The following is a 23,134-nucleotide window of genomic DNA, read 5'->3' as shown; positions in this document are numbered from 1 at the left end:
TACAACATATGTAATAGTTATGTGTCCTTGACAATAGACCTAACAATATCAAATAATGAAAACTGGAATTTTTTTATAGCTAAGTTCATTCTTGAGAGCATTAAAACCAACTATTAAAATATGGTATTTTGCAAAAAAAATAGTTATTATCTATAATCTACCTGCAATACTTCCTTTTACCATACTACAAGAAATACCTTTGGTGGGTTCCAAAAATTCACTCTTTCGATGGAAAAAGTCTCAACATTTAACATGTATAGGTATCAGAGATAAATATTTCTTCCACAAAACCACAAAATAGTGAAAGACTGAACCTAAAAATTCTCCAAAAGATGATAATGCAATCCTTTCCCATGCAACTACAGAAGCCAAAGCTTGATATGAAGTACATGAATGACCATTAAAGGAAATCCATAATGAGAGTTTTTGAATCAGGAAAATCAATTCCCACAAAATTAATAAGGCTATAAAAGAAGCAAAATACCTATGAAAAGGAAGGATTTGAGGAAAAGATTGGGAACTTTATGGAGATAGAACTCTATGAGAACTATTTTGGCATCAAATTAAGATATAATTGTTTGAATTAAGAATGAAGCATAGGGATAAAAAATGGGGGGTTATATGGCTTTCATAAAATATTCATATGAAACATTCCACCTATGTGCCTAGACTATCTCTTTATGACATGTCATCTACTTGCCTAGCTATCTCTTCTCACTGTTCTTTCCTATCCACATTGTTTATGCATGTAAATGAAACCACAAATATTTTAAAGAGGTCAATAAACATTTTTCAAATATCCTCTTGAAGAAAGCATGACACAAGATTGACACTTTTTTGTTGATCTTAGAATGGTTTTAACAAGTGAGAGTCTATAAACTTAATTCATTTACTTAGTTCATTCCAAACAAGTAGCATATGTCGAGCACAACATGTATGAGTTAGAGGATGCCAAGTCAAAAGTGAGTGCCAAGTCACTCATGTGCTGAGTCACTCAAGTGTCAAGCATATAGTATATGCTGAGTCATTTAGGAGTTGAGTTAACAATACATGCTAACTCATTCAAATGTTGAGTCATGGTATTGAAATCAATATATGTTGAGCATCTGGGACTTCAATTTTTGAGTACAATAGTTTTGTCATAGTTGTTAGTATTGGCACAAACTACTATGTACACCATTTTTGAGCTGACTTATAAATTGAATTATGATATTTTCATAATAAGGACAAATCTTAAGTTAAAATCCCTATGCATTACATGCATCCAATCAGGTTAATGGAAGGTTTAAATAGAAAAAGGGGTGAATCATAGCCATTGATTCATACCTAACCCTAAGTCACCTAGGTCTTCTTAAGAAAGAAAAACCCTAAACTTTCTATGAGCTTAAAAGGGAATGAATGAATGATCAAGGAGAGTTTTGCATGTGCAAACCAAGACATTTATTGTGACCAAGGTATTATGATCTAAATTGCATTGCAAAATTTGTTAAAGGAGAACAGAGGAAGGAAATAGTGAACAAAAGAGAGACTTCTGATCAAGAAGGATCAAGTACATAATAGGATAGAGGTTATCTATCATCAAGAAAAAGAGTGCTAATTATAGGATCAATGGTGAGACATTCTAAGAAGTGAATTGGTTAAATCTCTTAACAAAGTATTCCTAACAGGCTATATTGAAATCCTCTAACAAGGTGCTTACTTAATTATGAGTTGAAGTAGACACACTTTTAATAGGTGTTGAAATCCTTTAACAAGGTAAGACCTAATAGTCTTTGTAAGCCTTTAAGAGGGCAAACCTTTCATATGGTAGATCACAGTTCATGATCAAACATTGTAACCTTCATTAGATACACTTTATTACTATAGTAGTGAAGATTTGTGGGTGTCATCCCCATTTCAATTTTATGTTCTCATTGGAGAGTTTTTGGGTAATCATATATTGTGTCATATGTGTGAATGCTTACTTATTTACATGCTTTAGTTGTATATGCTTCACATGGTATTTTAGTTTACTTATTGGACATGTGACATGGATGTGTGCTGAATATTTTATGGGTCAAAGTTTCAAGCACTGATTTACCCCACCTAGAAGTTTACCATTCCTGTTGTAATTCCAACATTTTCTAGTACCAATGTCTATCATCTAACATTGAATTTATTAGTACAAACATTTGGCATCCAACCTCATTTATTTCACAAGTGTATGCAGTGACATTTAGAATGAAATACTAGAAAGTGTAACCATGTGAAGGAACAAGTCAATCCTGATCAAGTCATCATGTAAAGTGGGAATCATTGGTAGGCCATTTCTATCACCATTTTTTTTTTCTTGACATCAAACCTTGAATTCTGATGGACATCCCTATAGAAGGTAGCTCATTGGCTAATTATAGTTGTTGTATTTTGGGTTTAACTTCATAGTGTTGTTCAATTTTATAGATATATAATATATTACATGACATTACTTTACTAATTTAAGATTTCATTGTTGAATCACTTTACTTTTATTGTGTCAATTATTTATCACTTTAATAAATAAATTTAAAGTTTGTATTTCAATAATTTCTCTTTTGACTATACATTACATACTTATAACCAATTATTTTGACAAATTATTATCTTAAAAACTAATGAATTAATTATATATATACATACATATATATACATATATATACATATATATATATACATATATATATATATACATATATATATATATATATGTATATATATATATATATATATACATATATATGTATGTATATAGATATATATATATATATATATATGTATGTACGTATGTATGTATGTATATTAACATATTTATCTATATCTATATATGTACATATATTTACACATATGTATATATACATATATATACATATATGTATATTTGTACATATACCTATATACATATATCTATATATACATGTTTATATACATATATATAGACATGCATACACACACACACACACACATACTTTCATGGTGATATATAATATTTATTTGAAAAAGTTTTATAATGATTATTAAAATTTGAATTAGATATATATTTTTAATATGAAAATTGCTATTACCATAAAATGAAAAAGTTAATAAATATTAGACCTAATTGTAATTCTAATTGACCTTTAACAAAATTATAAACTACAAATTTAAACTAACCTAATCTAATGCAAGTTTTAAGCATAATTTTAATTTAATGATAATATCTTTTATAATTAAATTATAGAATTAATTTTATTAATAGAATTTTTTTTTTTTGAAAAAGGGGGTAAAAACTTTATTAAAGATCAGAATGAAACATTACAAAGGAAGCAAGGGACTAAGGTCCCAAGGATAAAAAAAAGCATCAAACCAAACAAAGATAAAAAAACCAATAACATCATTTGTCACCATTCCTAGCACTATCCTCAACAAGAATATTAATTAAGTCAAGACAGAGCTCTAGAGGAACCAACTCCCACTCCTCAATTCTCCATCCCTCAACATGCTTAGAAGCCCATTTTTCCAAACAATCAACTTCCTTATTCCATTCCCTTGGAATATGGCCAAAAGTCACAATTTCCATCAAATAACTAATTTGCAAAATTTATTGCACAACCCTAGCCAATGGCCAATTAACATTACCCACTTTCTATTCAATAAGAAAATTTATCAAAACCGAGGAATCAAATTCATAAACTATCCTTCTCCATTCTAAAGCATGATATCTCTCAAGAGCGGCTATAATAGCTTTCCCTTCCACCAAGTTTATGGTATGTATTCCTTCATAGATCGAAATGAGAAAGATCACTGAGCCCAAGAGATCTCTACCTATCCCACAAATACCAGCCAAACCAAGATTAGCCCTTGAAGATCCATTAATATTGATCTTCAGTATGCCATAAGTGGGAGGTTGCCATTAGCCACCCCTATCAATTTTTTGCTTCATATGACTCCTTCTCTTAGCCTTAGTCAAGGCCAAAGAATACCCCAAAATCCCCAATCTCTCCACAAACTCTGTATCCCTTTTCCTCAAAGGAAATTCCACTTCACACCTAGCTTCTACTATCTATTGAACCATGCCCAATAACATTTGCAAAATTTGTTACACCAATCTCTATTCTCCATGAAAAATCCTTTGATTACATTCTAGCCAAATCTTCCACAATAATAAGATAGGCCCCACAAACCACACCTCCTACAAAAAGGATTCCATGGAAGGGTGTCAACCCATCCCCTACCAAAACTCAATCAAGGATGAAGTATGAACACAAGGATTTGTCCAAACACCCCACCAAAAATGCCAAATTTGGAGGGTAAAAGAACTATAAAAAAAACAAGTGGGTAGAATGCTCCTCATTAGCTTCACACATAACACAAATAGAAGAGCTAAGGAAACCCCTCTTCAAATATTGTCCTAGGTCAAACACTTTTTCTAGGACAACATCCATACACAACAATTATATTTTGGCCAAGAAATCTTGTTCCAAACCTTTTTCCACCATTGAATTTTATGCCCAACCAACTTATGAGACAATAACCTACTATAGCCAGAGGTTACAATATAGCTCCCCCTAGGATTGAGTGACCAGGAAGGTATGTCATTTTATTGAAGAGAGCAACATCTTCTACTAGAGAGGATACTATGTAGCACAACATATTCCTTGGGCAAACTAGCAACCAACCACTCATCTGGGGACTTCCATTTAGCCATCTCCATCTGACCATTGGGGAAAAAGGACTTAAAGTCACTCACCCTAACCAAAAAGCCTCCAAAAATCTCTAAAAAAAGAGTCAACAAGTTGGGAAACTAAGAAGTGATGGGAGGAAAACTATCCCAAGAATCAGACCAGAGTTGGGCCTCTGTCCCCCTCTTGCAAATCCACAATAATCCATCCTTAATAAGCATAGACCCTTTCTTAAGGGTGTTCCATATCATAAATCTCTTTCCCTCAAGGGGGTACCTAGAAATATCAAGTTAAGGAATCCTTGGGAGATACTTCTAAGAAGGTACTTTGGCCTAGCCCTTATGCTACTTATTACACCACCACTAGTATAATTTAGTAGCTACAGCCTCCTCAGTCAAAGTTGACTACCTCAAGCATAATCCACCATTTTTTTTGGACTACAAACCACTTCCCATCAAACCAAACTCCATTTGGAGGACTCCAAGAAACTAGCTCATAAAAATTATCACACCATAGAATCAAGATCCTTTAAAGAGCCCATATGGGCAACTTGGAGCATGCATCTATAAATGGGCAAAGCCTATACAACTGACTTAATCAACTAGACATGAGTAGTAAAGGATAACCAATGATGAGTCCAATGATTAAATTTTGCCCAAAATTTATCCAAAATTACCTACCAAGACTCCATAGGTAGTCTACTCACTAAGATGGGAATACCAAGATAAGTTAACGGGAGATTTTTGATATGAAATCTCAAATTATGAGCAATGCTTTATTGAATAGGACCTGGAGTATTGAAGAAGAAGATGGAATTTTGTCCCTCATTAATCTCCTAGCTAAAAGTAACCAGGTAAGATCCAAGATCATATGTAAATTAGAGGCCTCCATCATTGTAGCCATTTTCATCAATCTAGTATCATCCACAAATTGCAAGTGAGTTTGTGGAGATAAGGTGCCACCCCACCTCCAACCTTGAATGAGACCATCCTCCACATTCTATTTAATTTATCTCCCCAAGCCTTTAGAAAAAAGAATAATAAAACAAGGTGAGAGAGGATCTCCTTGGAAAATCCCCCTAGAAGCCCCAAATAGCTCAGAATGACTCCCATTAATAAGGACCAAAAAAGAAACTGAAGTAACAGAAGTTGAAACCCATTGAATCCAATCTTTTGCAAAGGAAAAAGCACTAAGAACCTACCATAGAAAGGACCACCTAACTTTTTCACAAGCCTTAGCCATGTCTAGTTTGATAAACATTGCTTCTTCATTTGAGTTGGCCATAGAATGGATAACCTTAGTTGCAATGACAATCCCATCCAAAATTTTCCTACTAGCTAAAAAACCACATTGCTTTGTACAGATCAAATCTATAAGCCCCTTCTTCAACCTATTAGCAATAAGTTTAGAAATAATCTTATAGATTACATTGCATAAAGATATGGGCCAAAATTGGCTTAACCTATCAACCCTCTCATCCTTGGGAATAAGAGCAAGAAAAGTAGCATTTAAAGTTGTTAACATCTACCTATTATGTTGAGACTCATGAACCATAGCTTTTAGATCAAATTTGATGATATCCGAGAATTCTTGAAAAAAATCAATTAGGAAACAATTAGGGCTCAACACTTTCCCTTTCTTTGTATTAAAAACAATCCCTTCAAGCTCTTCAAGCTAGATATCTCTCATGAGCTATTGATTCATATCTCCATACATAAGAGAGGGGATAAAAGAATGAATTTGTGCTTCCTCAAGAGACCCCCCTTGGGAGTCCTCTAAAAAGAGAGATTCAAAGTATTGCACTACCTCTCTAGAAATTTCCAGGAAGGAAGAAAGATGATCTCCCCTATCATTCACAAAACTAGAGATAGAATTTCCATGGCACCTAGCTTTCATAGAATTTAAGAAGATGTATTTTTGTCCCCTTCTTGAAGCTACTCAATTTGAGCCTTTTGTTTCCAATAGATTTCCTTTGGCTATTACCACTCTTCTAGGATTGTCATAGCTTGAGCCTTATCCTAAAGCAATTCATTTGTTACCCCATCCTCCCTTATCCTCCTTGTGATGCCATCTCAATATTCCTAGGATAACATGTTTGCATGGAAGAAATTCCCAAAGTGTATATGATTCCACCATTTAAGCTTAAATTTAACATATTGAAGAAGCTTAGCAAAGAAACAAATTGATCTGCCATAGGCTGGTCTACCTTTCTTCCAATAATAAGAAACCAAATCATTCAAAGATGAGTCCCATAACCACATGAGTTGGAACCTAAAAGAAGGCTTATGAAGCACCTGCATTGATTCTGTAGAAAGTTTAATAGGCCAATGGTCTAATCTTATCCAATCCAAGATCTTAGGGCAAGATGATCATATTCCTCTAACCCAATAACAAGAAACTAGAAACCAACCTAACCTTTCTATAATACAAAACTCACTGACCCAACGATTGTTCCAGGTGAACTAACCATTATTAGGTTTGATATCAACAAGATTCAAGGTATTGATATTGTCTTGAAGCAATAGTGTATATGTCTCCAATCTTCCAGTACCACTAGGCTTCTTAGCCAACTCACAAATAACATTGCAATCTCTAGCCAAAATTCAAGGATGGAAAGGAAACATGCTATAGATCAACTTGCTATGGGACCACAAACCTTGTTTACCCTAGAAATCAATAGGGGCATAAATATTGAAAAATAATATGACATTGCATGTCTCAAGGCTAGTAACAATCATAGACATAGAGGATTTAGAGGAAATCCACCAAAGAGGTTGGATTCCTTGAGGATTCTATAAGCACGTCAAATCCCTAGAAGCTCCATGAGCTCCAATACACTAGCACTCCCCATTTCTCCACAACTTAGGCATCAAACCTTGCATACTCTTAATAGATAACTTAGTTTCCTACAAAAATACAACATGAAGACCTTTCCTTTTGACTAAATCATGAACTACTTTTTGACTAGGGTTGTTGTTCAAGCCCTGTACACTCCATGATAGAACAATCATTTCAAGGGGCATGAAAAAATAGAATCCAAAGGCTTAACTACCCCTAACTCCACCAAATTCTTGCCAGCTAGTTTAATCTTTTCCACATCTATTTTTCTTCTAGCTTTAACAAATTTCTCTAGCCCACCCTTCTTAATATCTTTCTAAAAAATGCCCAATTTGGGAGGAGGCTTAATCTTCACTGCCAATTCTAAACCAATGTTCTGCCCAATAGACAAATAATCCACTCTTGCTATTGTAACAATAGATAAAGGGTTCTTGCACCTTAGAAATCCCCATTTGTTGATCTACTTTTGAGTGCTGACAATCATCCCCTTGTGGATCCATAGAAGAATCAAGAATAGGATCTTACTAAGCTAAGCCCACAAGACCTTGATCTATGTTGATCAAACTTGGGTTCACCTCTTGTTGGCTGAGCTCATCCAAAATCTCAAACTTGTTGAAGGTACCATTATCATGCCTTTCTTTAAAAGGCCTCTTTTGACCCCTGTTCCTATTTCAAGTCTTGATCAGGGAAAAACCATTAGTAGCACCTACCTCATTAGGATAAATTCTCTTCCATTTAACTATTTCAAGAAGATTTCTCACAAGTTGTGAAGGCTAGGACTCCCTAGGCTTGTACCTTTGGAATCTCTGCTATAAATGGTCATATTATTGACATAGCTAATAATGAAAAGGAAGAGTTTCATAGTCTAGATGCTACATCCAAGAAGAAGAACTCCCACACATCTCTATTGCATTAGGAAAAGGCCTACTTAGATCAATTTCAACACAAATGCATGCAAAAGTCATTACCATTTTACCCAAAGTCTACAATGAAGTCCCTATAAGATTTCTATGCACTAAGGGCAAAAGGTGCAACACATCATCTTGACAGCATTCCACTAGAAACAATGGTAGGCAAAACCACACTAGGACACAATTTAGAATATCATCTACTAGGTTGAAGCCAGCATGCCATGGATTGATAAACAACCTAACCTTATTATGAAAATAAGGACCTCCCTCAGATACCTAGTTGTGATCAATAGTGCAATTAAAAGTAACCATGAAATAATTTTTTGCCAACAACATTATCTCCATTTCCCCCTCTAGCTCCCAAGTCCTCTAGGCCCAAAACTCCAAAAATTGCAAGAAAACCCTCATCCCCAAAAACTTAGAATATAAGAAGTGATGTGAACAATGCTCAACATCTTTAGCAATCATCTCAATTGGAATAACCAATTTTGGCCTCTCCTTGCACTTCTTGAGAAAATCAGTAGTCTTCATAATTCTTGAGCCATTAGATAATCCAAAATACTCACTCCCAAAGTTTGGAGCAAATAGATTGTTATCCAATGTCTTCATCCTTTGATTTGAAAATTTATGGCTTATTGCTGCCCAAAAATCCAAGCGAGGGCTCCTCACTGATGTCTCACCCTTAGAATTGGCCATTAGGCCAAGGAAAAAACTAACTCCAAAAAATGGGAGAGGGAATCCTCACCCCACTTATATTCTAATCCCCTCCCAACACCAAAACCCACACCTTCAATCCTCATGCCCCACACAATAGAGAAGAGACAAAGGCTGTAGGCATGTAGAACCACCAGCAACAAGGAAATCTTCCCCCCTCAAGACATAGTGATAGATAATGTTGAATGCATGACCAAAAACCCACGTGTGGCCTAGAAGCTTGTCCTTTGGAGAATCGGCCCAAAGAAAGATGTGATAGGAATAGCCAACCCCCAATCCTAACCCTACAAACACCAAACACCCACCTTCATAGCACAAAGAAAACTAGACAGAGCTAGGATACGAATGCCCTAGCTTGAGTTGTAGAGTGATCACCCAAGAACCATTATCATTTCAATTTGTGCATCCCTCACAAGGACCATAAATTACTTTCATTAATATATTAAATAATATTAAAGAAATAAATTTATAATAATTATATGTTCATTCATTTAAAACTAAACCAAAGGTGCATTTTTAGCTACTATGTGACAAATGTATTCATTGAAATTTCTTGGTTGTTTTGGCCCATTCCCCATTCTATTATCAGTTTGAAATTTAATGTACAAGATGACCTAATTCTTACCCCACAACGTACCACACCAAAGGTAGGAACTTTGGCACTTGTGCCCCTTGTTATTGTTGTAATTTTTTCTCAAGTTTCTCTTTAGAGAACTAATAATAAAGCAACAATTCTACTAGAAGTTGCTCATCATTTTATAATATTTATTAAATAAGAAATATAAAAGATTTCTTTTATAATTTTAAATTTATTTAATAATTATAAAATTGATTTGAATAAACATAGTTCTAATATAGCAATATATGAGTTTTGAAAAATGATCAATTGTTTATCTCATTTCAGATCCTCTATGTAGACTTTATAATGTGAGAATTTGTGTTTGGCTAAAGAATAAATGTAGGACTAAAAATAGGTGTATTAATAGATAAAACTATAAAATCAAGATTGCAATTAAACTTATTGTTTGACATATAATTAGATTTGGAATTTGTCTTAGAATAAAGGGGAATAGGCTTATTATTAGATCAAATTATCAAGACACATTACAATTTGGATTAGGTTTTAACATGAACTCTAATGTTGGTGTTAATTTTCTCATTAAAATTAATTCTAGAGTTAGAAATAGGTTGAGAGAGTGTTGGGTACAAGATTATAGTAAGGATTATTTTGAGATTTTAAGATATATTAATATTTTTTATTTTAAAAAAAACATGTTTTATGGAGACCCAAAATTATATTAAATTCTTATTTAAGATATATCTTTGAAATCACAAAAAGGATCACTACTAGACAAATTAACAAAAGCTTTGGGTTTAACTATGGAGGAAACTCCGTAGTTAAGCGTGCTCAGGCTGGAGTAGTACTGGGATGGGTGACCTCCTGGGAAGTCCCGGTGCTTCACCCCTGTGAGCATCACCTAGATCGAATGAGTGCTAAGTGTTCCATTTATTCTCATGAGAGATGGATTCATGTTGAATCACTACTCATGAAACATGGGTCATCAAGTTTGACTCAAAATCACACAGTTAAATCCTGATATTCACAACACAATTTGACTAGCTATGGAAATCATCTCCTACTTATCAAAACCAAAACCAATTGGTGCTAACAAAAAAATGATAGCCACACAAATAAAACCACCATCACCACATATATTTAGAAAAAAAGACATGACTTTCAAAACACCAAGAGTTAGGTCAACTTCATAGAAGATATTATACAAGTTTTTTATGTTGGAATTACAAGTAGGAAAGGTAAACTTCTGAGAGGGGGATGAATTAGGAGTTTAAACTTCAAAAAATAAAACTTTCATCATTCATACATCCCATGCATTCAATATGAAAACTAAAATACCATATGTATCAATCATGTAAACATATAATCAAACACACACATACCACCAGATATGATTACCCATAAACCCTCCAAGTGAGAAGGTAAAACTAGGGTGAGGATGACACCCAGAAATCTTTACTCCTACAACAATAAAGTGTAGCTAATTAAGGTTACAATGGTCTGACCACTCATCATGGTTTTCCTTGTGAAAGGCCTACCCTATTAAAGGCTAGTCCCACCTTATTAGAGGTTTCAATACCCTATTAGAAGTGTACCTGGTTAAAGGACTTTAGGTCATTCACTTGGAATGCCACCCCTTTAAAGGATTTAATATAGCCTATTAGGACTACTTTGTTAAGATATTTTAATTGAAATCACCTATTAGAATGTCTCAACATAGATCTTGCGATTGGCACTTGTTTTCTTGATAATAGATCACCTCTGTATAATCTATGATTTGATCCTTAATGATCCGATATATCAATGTTTTATCCTTTTCTATCCTCTATTCTTCACAAACTAAGTCGATAATACACTCTTGCTACTAAGTCACCTTGAATGCTCTACAAACTATCTTGTTCACTCCTTTAGTTCGATCATTCACCATTTGTTACATTGTTAAAAAGTTTACAGCTTCATCCTCCTTAAGAAGGCTCTAGTGGCTTGGAGTTAGGTATGAATCTATGACTGAGATTCATCCATATTGCTGCTTAAACCTTCCTATTTTCTAATTTGTTGCATGCAATTACATAGGAAATTCAAATATCGATTCATCCTTATCTCCAAAAGATTGAAATCTGTCCCTAAGTTTTCTTGAAAGTGGTTTACATAGTTATTTGTGCTATTACAAACAAATATATCCAAATTGCATCACTTGACATATAGAGTCATTGATGCTCAGCATGCATTGTATTTCCACTTATGACTCGACACCTAAATTGGTTAGCATTAACTATTTTATTAGCACTTGAATCACTTGGCATGGTCTATCTACTTGATACCTAAGCGACTTAGAACATGAGTGACTTGGCACTCATTACAACTTAGTATAGTCTAATATTTACATGTTGTGCTTGGCATGTATTACTAGTTCAACATAAACTAAGTAAATTATTTAAGTTTGTTGATACTCACTTGTCAAAACCAATCTAAGATCACCAATCTCCCCCTTTGATATGAGTGTCAAAGACACTTAAATGGACATAATTAATCTTAGTTTCCTTGAGCATAACATATCCATGACTCAGCTTATATACAAAATTTTGTTGTAACCTATATACCTTAGAATTGATAACTCTCCCTAAGTTAATTTGTCTATTTTGCATCCAATATCTATGCTTGTCTCTAACTTCAATGTGTTGTATCTGATACTCTTTCATTTGATCTTTTGATATGCTTAGTCATAGCTGATATCTATATCTCTATACTACCTTTGCTTAATGAATCTTTCAAAAATGTATTAAGTGATATAAAATTTATTAGTTCTTCCTTTCTTTGCTCTTTTCCTACTCTCTACTCTCTATTTTCTCCCCCTTTTTTTATACTCTCCCTTTTGCTTTGGTGTATTCTCCCCCTTGCTTAATTACTCCCCCAATTTGACACTTATGTGAAATGGGAAATACATGTATAGTGTGTTTACCCAAAAAGGATTTATGGACTTTATTATTTTAAGAGTTGCATCCCAATTGTCACATGCAACATCTAATGACTTGAGTTGGATAGCTAGCTTAGCTACAAGGTGTACTAGGCCATCTAGAGTACAAAGATTGGGGTCTTTCTTCAGTAGAATTTTTACATAAGCTAGTTCTTTATGGAGTATTTCCATGTGTTGGATGAGGGGTACTTGAATGTTGGCTAATTTGGTTCTGATGTTAGCCTCTTTTGCTATTTATAAAACTAATTGACTTTGTGATTGAACCAATGTATGAAAATTCTTCTCACTCTAAGTTGGGTTCTGAGGTAGTTGAGTATCTAATATGTTTAAGTTCCTCTCTAAGCTTAGAATATGATGTTCGGTCTCTGGGTGAAGAGTGTAGGATAACTCAATTTTGTGTATAATGAGAATATATACTCAAGTACCTTCTTCACATCCACAAACTTTTTAGATCATTTAAGAAGTTTTGCATTAGTATCTAGGTCTTCATTATTTATCTTTTCCACTATGTTTGGCAATTGTTATAGTAGTGGCTTGGTTTCTTTAGGAGTTGGTAGGCTGAATGCATCTAAAAAGATGTCTTTAATGTCTTGAAGAGCTTGGTTCTGCCTATTTTCTCTATTGTCATTGTGTCATAGTCATATTTAGGAATCACTATCTCTTCATCTAGAGTGATATCTCTACAATAAATTAACTTTTCAACTTTGGAAGAGCTTGAGCCTAACACTAAGATCTACAATAGTATAGCTTTTGTACTTGGCTTTTGAAGAAGTTTTGAAGGAGAAGTCCTAGATATTGGTAAAGCTACAAAATGCCTGTTTGGCTTCCTACTCCTTTACCTTTGGTGTTTTCTCATCTTCTTTAGGCTTTTTTTGTTCCATGAAAATGACATGACTAGCATCTTGTGCTTGTACTTAAGGTTCAGATGAATTTATTTGTCCTGTTTGCTCTTTTGTTGTCTCTTATTCTTCTTCTACAGTCTACCTCTAATCAATTGTATCTATTTTCACAAATGTATCAACCTTAGTAGATGTGTCTACTATTTTATGACTTAGAGGTTGTACTTGAGTAACTAAAGTGATGGTAGAAGGTGGTTCTTGTGGATTCACCTTATCCCTTGTGACCTCAGTTACTTCCTTTTGAAGTTCTTCTACACTGACCAAAATTGGATTATTTCATATTTGTGCTTGGAGTGTAGATTGATCTAGAATTTTCTTCAAATCATCTGTGGTTAATGGATTGGTATTCTGAGCTAATGCATCAGAGACATCCTTGATAGTTATAGTTTTTTCAATTGCACTTATGTCATGAAGGGGATTGGCACTCGACATGTGTGTGTCTCACACACTCTATTTCTCTTGTTGTTGTTCAGTTGTTGTCGTGTCATCATCTTTCCCTTCTATTTCCTCATCAACTATATTTTCATCATCATCATCATCATTCCTACCCTCAAAGGGGTCCTCTTCTCCTTATTTCACAATTTACAATAAATCAATAAGTTTCCACATTTGGGTTGACTTCTTCACAACATCTTCAATATTGTTTTGAAGAATGCTAAAGGCTCTATATGGTGGTGTGAACCTTTTGTTGGTGTTTTAAAACTACTAAACAACAAAATGATCAATACCAAATTGATACTACTCACACAACCTAAGGATTAGCCAATTCCTATTAACAATAACATGTGTAAACCATTTGGACCCAACTTCAACAAAACTAAGGATGGCTTTCTACTATTTAGGCTCTACAAAACTAGGGTGGGTATACCTAAGGGATGATTCCAACTGAATGCTACTATATGAGAATTATATTAGTTTCATTCTGATTATCATCTTCTATCTTTAGATACATACATAACTTTGACATTTTAGATAAACTACATCCCATATAGCAGATTTGGTCATAATTCTTCTATAGATTTGCAAGTATTCCCAACAATAATGGCTAACTACGGCTAAAACATTCCATGCAAACAAGTGCTAACCACCTTTGAAAATATTCAAGAAAAGTAAAATAAATTTGATTGGGATTTTAGATTTGATGCTTACTCATGATATACGTATCTGCAAATTGAATTAATTTGATCAGTGTCTATTCCATTGGGATTCAAAGTCTATTCCAATGTATAGAGCTAGTGTGTTGCATTACAATAAATATTATCAGTAATTCTTACTAGAATTCATCCTTGTAGAATCCTTTCTATTACCATAGCAATCCCATAAAATTCATCAAAACCTTCCCTTAATTCATTGAATTAATAATAGTAATGAATTGCATTCAATTGAACAAACTTTACTCACACAATCTTGAAATAACCAAGTAACAACAAAGGAGACAAAATTCAACAAGAATTAACAGGGGGACAACTCAAATCTGTATTAATTTTCCTTGAAAATTGTATAAAATTGTAATAAACTTAGAATGACTCTAGAAAGAAACACAAAGATCACACAATAGTAATGTATTCTCATAAAATTTATAGAGAAGATACATCATAAAGTTTGCTCAAAGACTAGACCAAAAACATCCTAAGTATAACTAAAAATGCATTAGAAATTAGACCCTTCTCTAGCCCTGGAATCTAACTTATATAATGTGAGATGCAACAAACTTCGGGCATAAAGAACTAATAAGTGTCCTTTTACAAAAGATATTTACAAATTGCTGCCACAAAAAGACAAAATTGTGTGTAATAGAAGAAATTAAATGTCATTATATTCTTTTGGTAGGCCCCTTTATTATTACATCTCTTGGAACAATAAAGCTTTATGATTTGATTCTCTAATTATTCTAAATCCTCTAAATAAGTGGCTATGAGGCTTGAAATTGATGTGTCCTCTTTAGTTACTTGCAAGTTTACTTTAACTTGCTGATTTTCTTTGTCTTCATCATCAACTATTAAAGTAATAGTTACACTTGCATCTCCTTGTACCCATCACCTTCTTCCATCAATTCTATAGACATAAATTGTTCCTTCCACTCATTGTAAACAGTGTCATTAGGCCAATCAAAATTTAGGATCTCCCATTGTACAATTACTAAAAAATTCCCAATTGCTTCTATTTCAAAAAAAAAAATTTTGATGGAGCTATAAAATAAATGCACCTAAACCAACTCCTCATTGGTCATTACCCACAATAAGTGCCATATTTCATTTATTGCACTATTCAATCTTTGACAAAATATTTCATCCAGTTCTTTTTTCCATTCCTCCTTCTCCTTTATTTTATCAATAGTTTTGAAAGTACTAGGAAATAAATCAAACTTTTCAGCTATATACTTGGAGAAACTAATTTTCACTCTTATTTGAAAAGAATCCTATTTGTCATCAAAATTTTCTAGCTTATCTAAAAAATAAAAAATCTTCTCTATCTGGTGATAGGATAGCTAGATGACAGATACATACATGATAGTAATATCATTATTTCTCTCAGTCCATTTCTGTACAATGGGTTTCATTCTCTTTTCATTTCCTTTTAATTCATCCCTTATGGCTGCAATCCTTGCCAACTAGTCAAAAAATGTTGGCCATTCTATCCTATCCATTAAATACATTACACCCTGCCTTATTTTTTCTTCATATTGATTGTTCAACTCTACATGCAGTGCATATAACTTATTCTTTTCTTCTTCAAATTCCTCTACAATGTAGAATTGTGGCCTCTCAGGAGTTTTTGGTATCTCAATGATAGGGGTTGACTTAAAGGGTTCAATAGGTGTCCTGGGGGGGTATACAATCCTAGGTCTACTAGATTCTCCCACTTTTCTTTTCTCAAGTTGCTTCTCCATTTGAGATACTTGGTTTTCCAATGATTGTATTTGTTTACCCCTATCTTCATATGCTTTCAAAACTTCCTCAAATTTAGCATTAAGTTGCACAAACCTATCATCTTCTTGTCCAACCACTACATTTCCAAATTTCATCATTTTTGTAGTCATTCCAAAAATTTGTTTGCTACCAACCTCACTAGCCCTAAATACTGTTAGTGCACCAATATGTTCTGCACTAGAGATTTCTTGCATTCTAGTTTTATCTCCCTTATCAATTGACTAGATTACTAGGGCTTGGTGGTCATCACAATATTTAACTCCCCTATGGGCCTGCAAAAGTTGTTCCTCTATTTTATATTGTACATCTTTTTCCTTTCTACTTGAATAAAAAATCATAGCACTAGCTATGTCCCATTTTGGCAAAATTAAGGCTCCTAACTGCTTGACCAATTGTCTCCTGGCCTCAAGTGTGAACTGGGAAAAGTCACTCAAAATCTTGGCCTTTACCTCTTCCTAAATAATATAGTCTAGTTTATTAGGTTTCTTTGTTGTTATTTTCTCACATGTTTTCTCAAAATTTCCTATATTATTTCTCCACAAAAATTGTGCAAAATCTCTAGATTTAACAAAATTTTCATCATTAATAAATTTCTTAGAAGCCTGGGCAATTATTGGATCTATCTCCTTACCTTAATAGTCAACAATTGTAAGGTCCAAGGAGGGTGCAAGAGGCTCTTGTGGTTCTCCACTTTCTAGGTCTATGGTGGTAACAATAACATCCCCTTCTCCACCAATCTATCTAAGTTGTTCCCTTAAGGATGTTTCATCATCTGTCTGAATTGGGGTCTAGCTTGGGGAGTACTCTTCTAGATGAGAAGAGGATCCTTGTTCCAACTTTTGCCTCTTTGGGGCACTATCTATAGATGGTCTTTCTAGCCCTAGTCTTGCTTGAGGGGGAACCTGTTGTACATGTTGTACCATCACATATCCTACCCTCTTCTGCAAAGTATATTAAGAATACTACTCATTCCAAATTGTAGTGTCTAAGCCATAATAAGAGCAATAGATCCTTTCATATGCTCCTCCTCGTCCATCCCAAAAATTCTGCACAAGGTGAAATATAATGCCTGAGCCCTAGGGTTGAAATGTTTCCTCATTAATGGTTCTGGTGTATGGGCTATGACCAAAGGCAATGCACGAATCCTAGCAAAAATTTGTTGTAGAAGCACTATCCTCAAATATGCCCTCTGTGCATCATACCTAACCTAAAGGTCATCCATATCAATTATCTCATGCACAACATGGTTAGGGTTTAGATTGAAAACTTCACTAATCAACTTAGGAGAAACCTTAAAAAGATTGTCTCTAGCATAATTCTTTACAAACCCAGTGATATGATCATATTTTTTGGCCAAATCTGTAAGTAGACCACTATCAAAGAAAATCTTAGTTACTACATGTTTCCCAATGTCAAATTCTCGAACATTTCTTAAAGGGTTGTTTAGGTTTCTCTTAGCAAACCACTTCTTAAACAATTCCAATCCTCTCATAGAAACCTGGGCATCTCTTATCCATCTGGCTCTGTCATAAAATCCCTTGGCTACAACTAACCTAGAGTGCTTTGGAATAAGCTCCCTCCCCTTAGTTATTTCATTTACTAACAATGAGAGTTGTTTAAGGAAATCATCATGGACATCCTTCTTAATTATTTTTTCCTTAGAATTCCTTTTTGTGGAGGCATTTTCTAAAATTTTAAACTTTCACGACACCAAATTCTCACTTTTCAGAAGTTATAGAGCACTTACCCACTAAATTATGCTTCTTTCTATGTAATTTTCATTGCAATTTACTAAATTAGTTGGTAGAATTTTTGTGCCCTAGCTTCAGAAGTTCTTTATGCTCTGATAAACTTTTTGCACTTCAGTGGTTCAATAATGGTGAAATCATGAGTTTTATTTATGCATTGAGATCACACAAAAGAATTCTAAGTAGTATTTATTTCCATTAGCCATTATTTGCATGCTCATTGATTTTAGTAGATCACATGGTCCCAATTCAAAAAAGAAAACTTGCTTTATTGCTTTAAAAATCTTGCCACATGTTGAATAGGTGCTTCCTTGCATTGCTTAAACTTCTTGTCATATGAAATTGTAGGCAAGCACCGGTTGTTGATCTTCCTCTAGATCAATGGCCAATAGAAATAACACACTTTTATGGCAACAAGTGGAAAATGCAATACAAATAGCATAATGAACATTCCAAGATAGCATAGAGCATCCCAATTTGGTCGCGAATAGTCCCACTTTGCCATATGTCATGTTAGTGCTTTCCTATATTGTTTAAACTTCTTGCATCTTGAAATTGTGAGCAAGTGCTAACACTTGACTATAGATGAATCAACAATCACAAATTATTGTACTTTGATGATACCCAGTCAGCTATACTAGCCAATAGAAAGAATCCATGTGAATCAATGCCTTCTAGAAAAATTCCATGAAAGTGGGTCCCATATCATCTTCTGAGAAAGTGGTCCTTGATTTTACTTTCACCACATATTAGGCTAGTGCTTCCCCACATTGCTTACTAGTGATTATTTTCATGATGCAAGCAAGCACTAGCTATCAACCTCTATAAGATAAATGGAAGCAAAGCTTAAACACTTTTTACAATCTAAGATGGAGGTGTTGACATCACCATGGACACATGTCCACATGGTGCTTACCCACATTGCTTAAATTTCTTGCAAGTTGTTAATGCGGGCAAGTACCCTTTGTTGATTTGACCAAGATCAATAGTGGACCAAAATATTTGTCTTTTATGGTCCAACCACCCAATTTGACCAATGAAATAACTCCTTTTAGCCCTCATGCTTTGAAAAGCCTAACTACCACATTAATTGTTGGAATCTCTACGCCCATGACATCATCGCTCCTAGATTGGCATACATGTCACATTTGACCGATGAACATGCTTGAAATATTATAGTTTTACAACATGGCATGATGTAGCAGTCTTTTCAAAACCCAATCCCACTTGGCCATGTGGCACAAGGGTGCTTGCCTACATTATTTAAAAGTTGAAAAGTGTCTTATTGTGGGTAAGCATTAGCCACTCATCTTTAAAAGATCTATGGTCTTGAATATTCAGTGCATCTTTTCCAAAAAACCCTTTTGAATGGCCCCACTATAAATACACATCAACATCTTTTTTACACAGTGGCATGACTCAATACAATGCCCTACATAGCAAGTTTGACCTTCACCACATGTTAGATTTGTGCTTCCTTGTATTACTTAATATTCATGCAACTTCATAATGTGGCCATGCACTAACCATAGATCTTACATAGATCAATGATTAAAAGTCTTACATGCTGACCACATCGAGTCAATTGGATGACCAATGAGACACTTCACTTTAACCGAACTCACTTGACATCTACCATGGAAGATATGTCATTATTACCCTCTAAAAAGGTAGGCCCATGATGTCACATCATGTTAAATGTCTTATTTGCACTTCCTTGCATTGATTAATTCTTGTGCATTTTCTCATTGCAGGCAAGTGTTGGGCTTTGATCTAAACAAGATCAATGGTGCATAAAAATTGGACATAAAGTAATACCTTCACTTAAAAGATCAACCAATGACATTGTGGGAATTTTAGAACATGCACTAATGGTACTAACAAGTCTGTTAAAAAGTTTTACCAACTTTGATAGGTCATAATCTTTGCAGTGCACTAATATTCTAACACAAACAAGGGCTATGTGGTTCAAAGGTGTTTTCCTACAATAGTTAAAAACCTTGCATTTCAATGTTGTAGGGAAGCACCCTCCATCAATCTAACCAAGATCAATAGTGGGTCAAAAAGGTACTATAGTAAAACCTTTCAATAAAATATTCAAAATAATTTCAGTAAAAAACAAGGATATAAAAATTTTAACAAAAATTTATGAAGTCATCCTTGAACAATTTTAAAACTTAGGGTAAAATGTCCTGCCTAAAGTCATTTTGAAAAAAATTCAAAAGTTTTTCAAAAGCTAGGGTAAAACAAGATAAAGCTCTAGGGTTTTTAATGAATTTTACCTAGGGTCTTAACCTAATTTCAAGATTTTCAAGGCACATAGTAAGGCTTTTTTTACTGATGAATGTACAAAACATGAATGATGAAAAACCAAGCCAGTAGTGGCTCTATTCGAGGACATTGAATTCTCTTGATTCAAATGAGGGCTCAGAATTTCTGGGAGAAGTAGACCATAAAGATTCGTTACAAACTAACAATTCTGAGAGAACAACAAACACATGAAAACTATGTACAAAAGTATAGAAAAACCCTAAACTACTATTCATGGAAGAAACAAGTATTTTTTCAAGAAAAATACCTTTTCAAGAACTGTCCATAAATTGGCAGTTCAAGAATGTTGTCTAACAAGTCTTTAAGAATATAAGAGTCTTCTCCCCAAGTGTTTTCAATCAAATAGGGGCCTAACTAGATAGGATCAAATTTGCCATGTTTTCCTTTTTCCTCAACTCTAGCATTCCACATAAGGACTAAATCTCAATCTTAAAACTTTTTGCTTATGGTCCTCTTGTCTTATAATTTCTTGAATTGTAATTGTAACTTTTGGTTCCTGAGGGATGCTTCTCTCCTATTTTCTACTAGTCCTATTAGCTCATCCATCCTTTCTTGCATTTCATCAACGATATCCTAATCATACATTTGAATGTAGTTATACAAGCTCATTAGATTTTTCTAAGGTATCCTTGCCTAAATTCCATATACCATATCAAATAGGGCTACTCTAATAGCTTTCTTCATAGTCACCCTATTAGCCCATATTACTAGTTGCAACTTAGAATCCCATGCCTTCTTGTTATCATTCTAGGTCATCTTTATAACTTTTGACAAGCTTTTATTTGTGAATTCAGCTTTTCCATTTCCTTGTGGATGATATGGGGAGGATGTTGATCTAGTAATTCCATATTTGTCACAAAATTTTATGAATTCCTCAAATCTAAAAGACATAGCATTATCTGTTACAATTCTCTGAGGGAAACCAAATCTGGAAATAATGTTGTTGAGAAAGAAATTATTGACAACTTTACTAGTCGCATTTCTTGTAGGGATTACCTCTACCCATTTTTTGAAATAATTAGAAGCAACTAAAATCTAGGAATTGCCAGTGCTAGATTTGGGAAAGATCTCACCTATGAAATCCAAACCCCATTGCTAAAATGGTGCTTGAACCTCAACTGGGTTTAATGGAGTATTACCTAAGAACTTTAGGTTTCTAGAAAACCTTTGATAGGAATCACATTTCCTAACCATGATTTGAGCATCTTTAAAAAGGGATGGCCACCAAAATCTAGTTCTCATCACCTTGTGTGTAGTAGTCTTGGTCATATAACATCCTACGCAGACTCTAGCATGCATTTCATTCAAAATTTCTTTTGTTCTCTCTTGATCAACACATTTTAATAGTATTTATTTAAAATTTCTCCACCATAAAATATCCTTGATAATGACATACCTAATGGCTTGTAACTTAGTACTCCTCTTTTCATTTTCAATCAAATCGAAAGGAGCTTCCATGTGTTGAAGATAATGGATAACATTAGCATACCAATCACAATGATCCATGTCACATAAGTTAGATATGAGGTCATCAACTACCATATTTATCATATCAACATCTAGATTAGATTGAGCCATGAGTTTAGCCAAACCTTGATCCCTTACCAATTTAGTTATCTATATTTCAATGTTAAATTCTTGGATCCTGTTGGTACACCTACATCATCTCCTTGACACTTCTTGTTCATAAAATATGTCTTTGCCAGTAGCACTAGGTACAAATACAATGACAATAGCACTGATCAAGTAGCATCTAAATGCCTTAATAGCCTTTACTAAACCATATACTTGTTTCTCATTAATCTCATATTTTAATTCAATAGGCTACAGTGACTTACTGAAGAAAGAAATGGGTTGTTCATATCCTTCTTCATTCTTCAGCAACAAGACTGTAGCTACAGTATGGAAAGATAGAAAAGAGAGGATGTGCATTGGTTTTGTGTAATCTAGAGTCCTAAGGACTAGAGAATTCTAAATAGTAGTTTTAATATCTTGAAATGCCTGTGAAGGTTCATCATCCCAATTAATAGTAGCTCCTTTCTTGAACATTTTAGAAATAGGTCTACTAATCTTAGCAAAGTTTGTAACAAATCTCCTTAGAAAGTTAACTTGCCCAAAGAAAGCTTGGATTCCTTTCACATTCTTTGGCTTAGTGACTTTATCAATGGCTACTACTCTTTCAAGATCTATCTTTACTCCATCCTTTGATACTATATGTCCCAATAATTTTCCTTCAGCTACCCCAAATGTACACTTCTTAGAGTTTAATGATACTCCATATTCCAAGGCTTTGATAAATATCTTCTCCAAGTGCTTATAATGGTCTTTAACCTTTTTAGAATAAGCTATGAGGTCATCTTGGTACACAACTATACACTTATTGATGTACTCATGGAAAGTCACATCCATGACTCTTTGAAAAGTGGCACCAGCTTTAATCAATTCAAAAGGCATTCTAACATATACATAAGTTCCCCAAGGAGTTTTAAGTGTTGTCTTAAACTACTTTTCTTCTTTTACTAGGACTTGGTTATATCCT

The sequence above is a fragment of the Cupressus sempervirens genome, chromosome 10 (assembly GCF_028749045.1).
Source record: "Cupressus sempervirens isolate cs-2001-9-10 chromosome 10, ASM2874904v1, whole genome shotgun sequence".
Classification (NCBI taxonomy): Eukaryota; Viridiplantae; Streptophyta; class Pinopsida; order Cupressales; family Cupressaceae; genus Cupressus; species Cupressus sempervirens.
Note: the sequence above shows the minus strand (reverse complement) of the source record.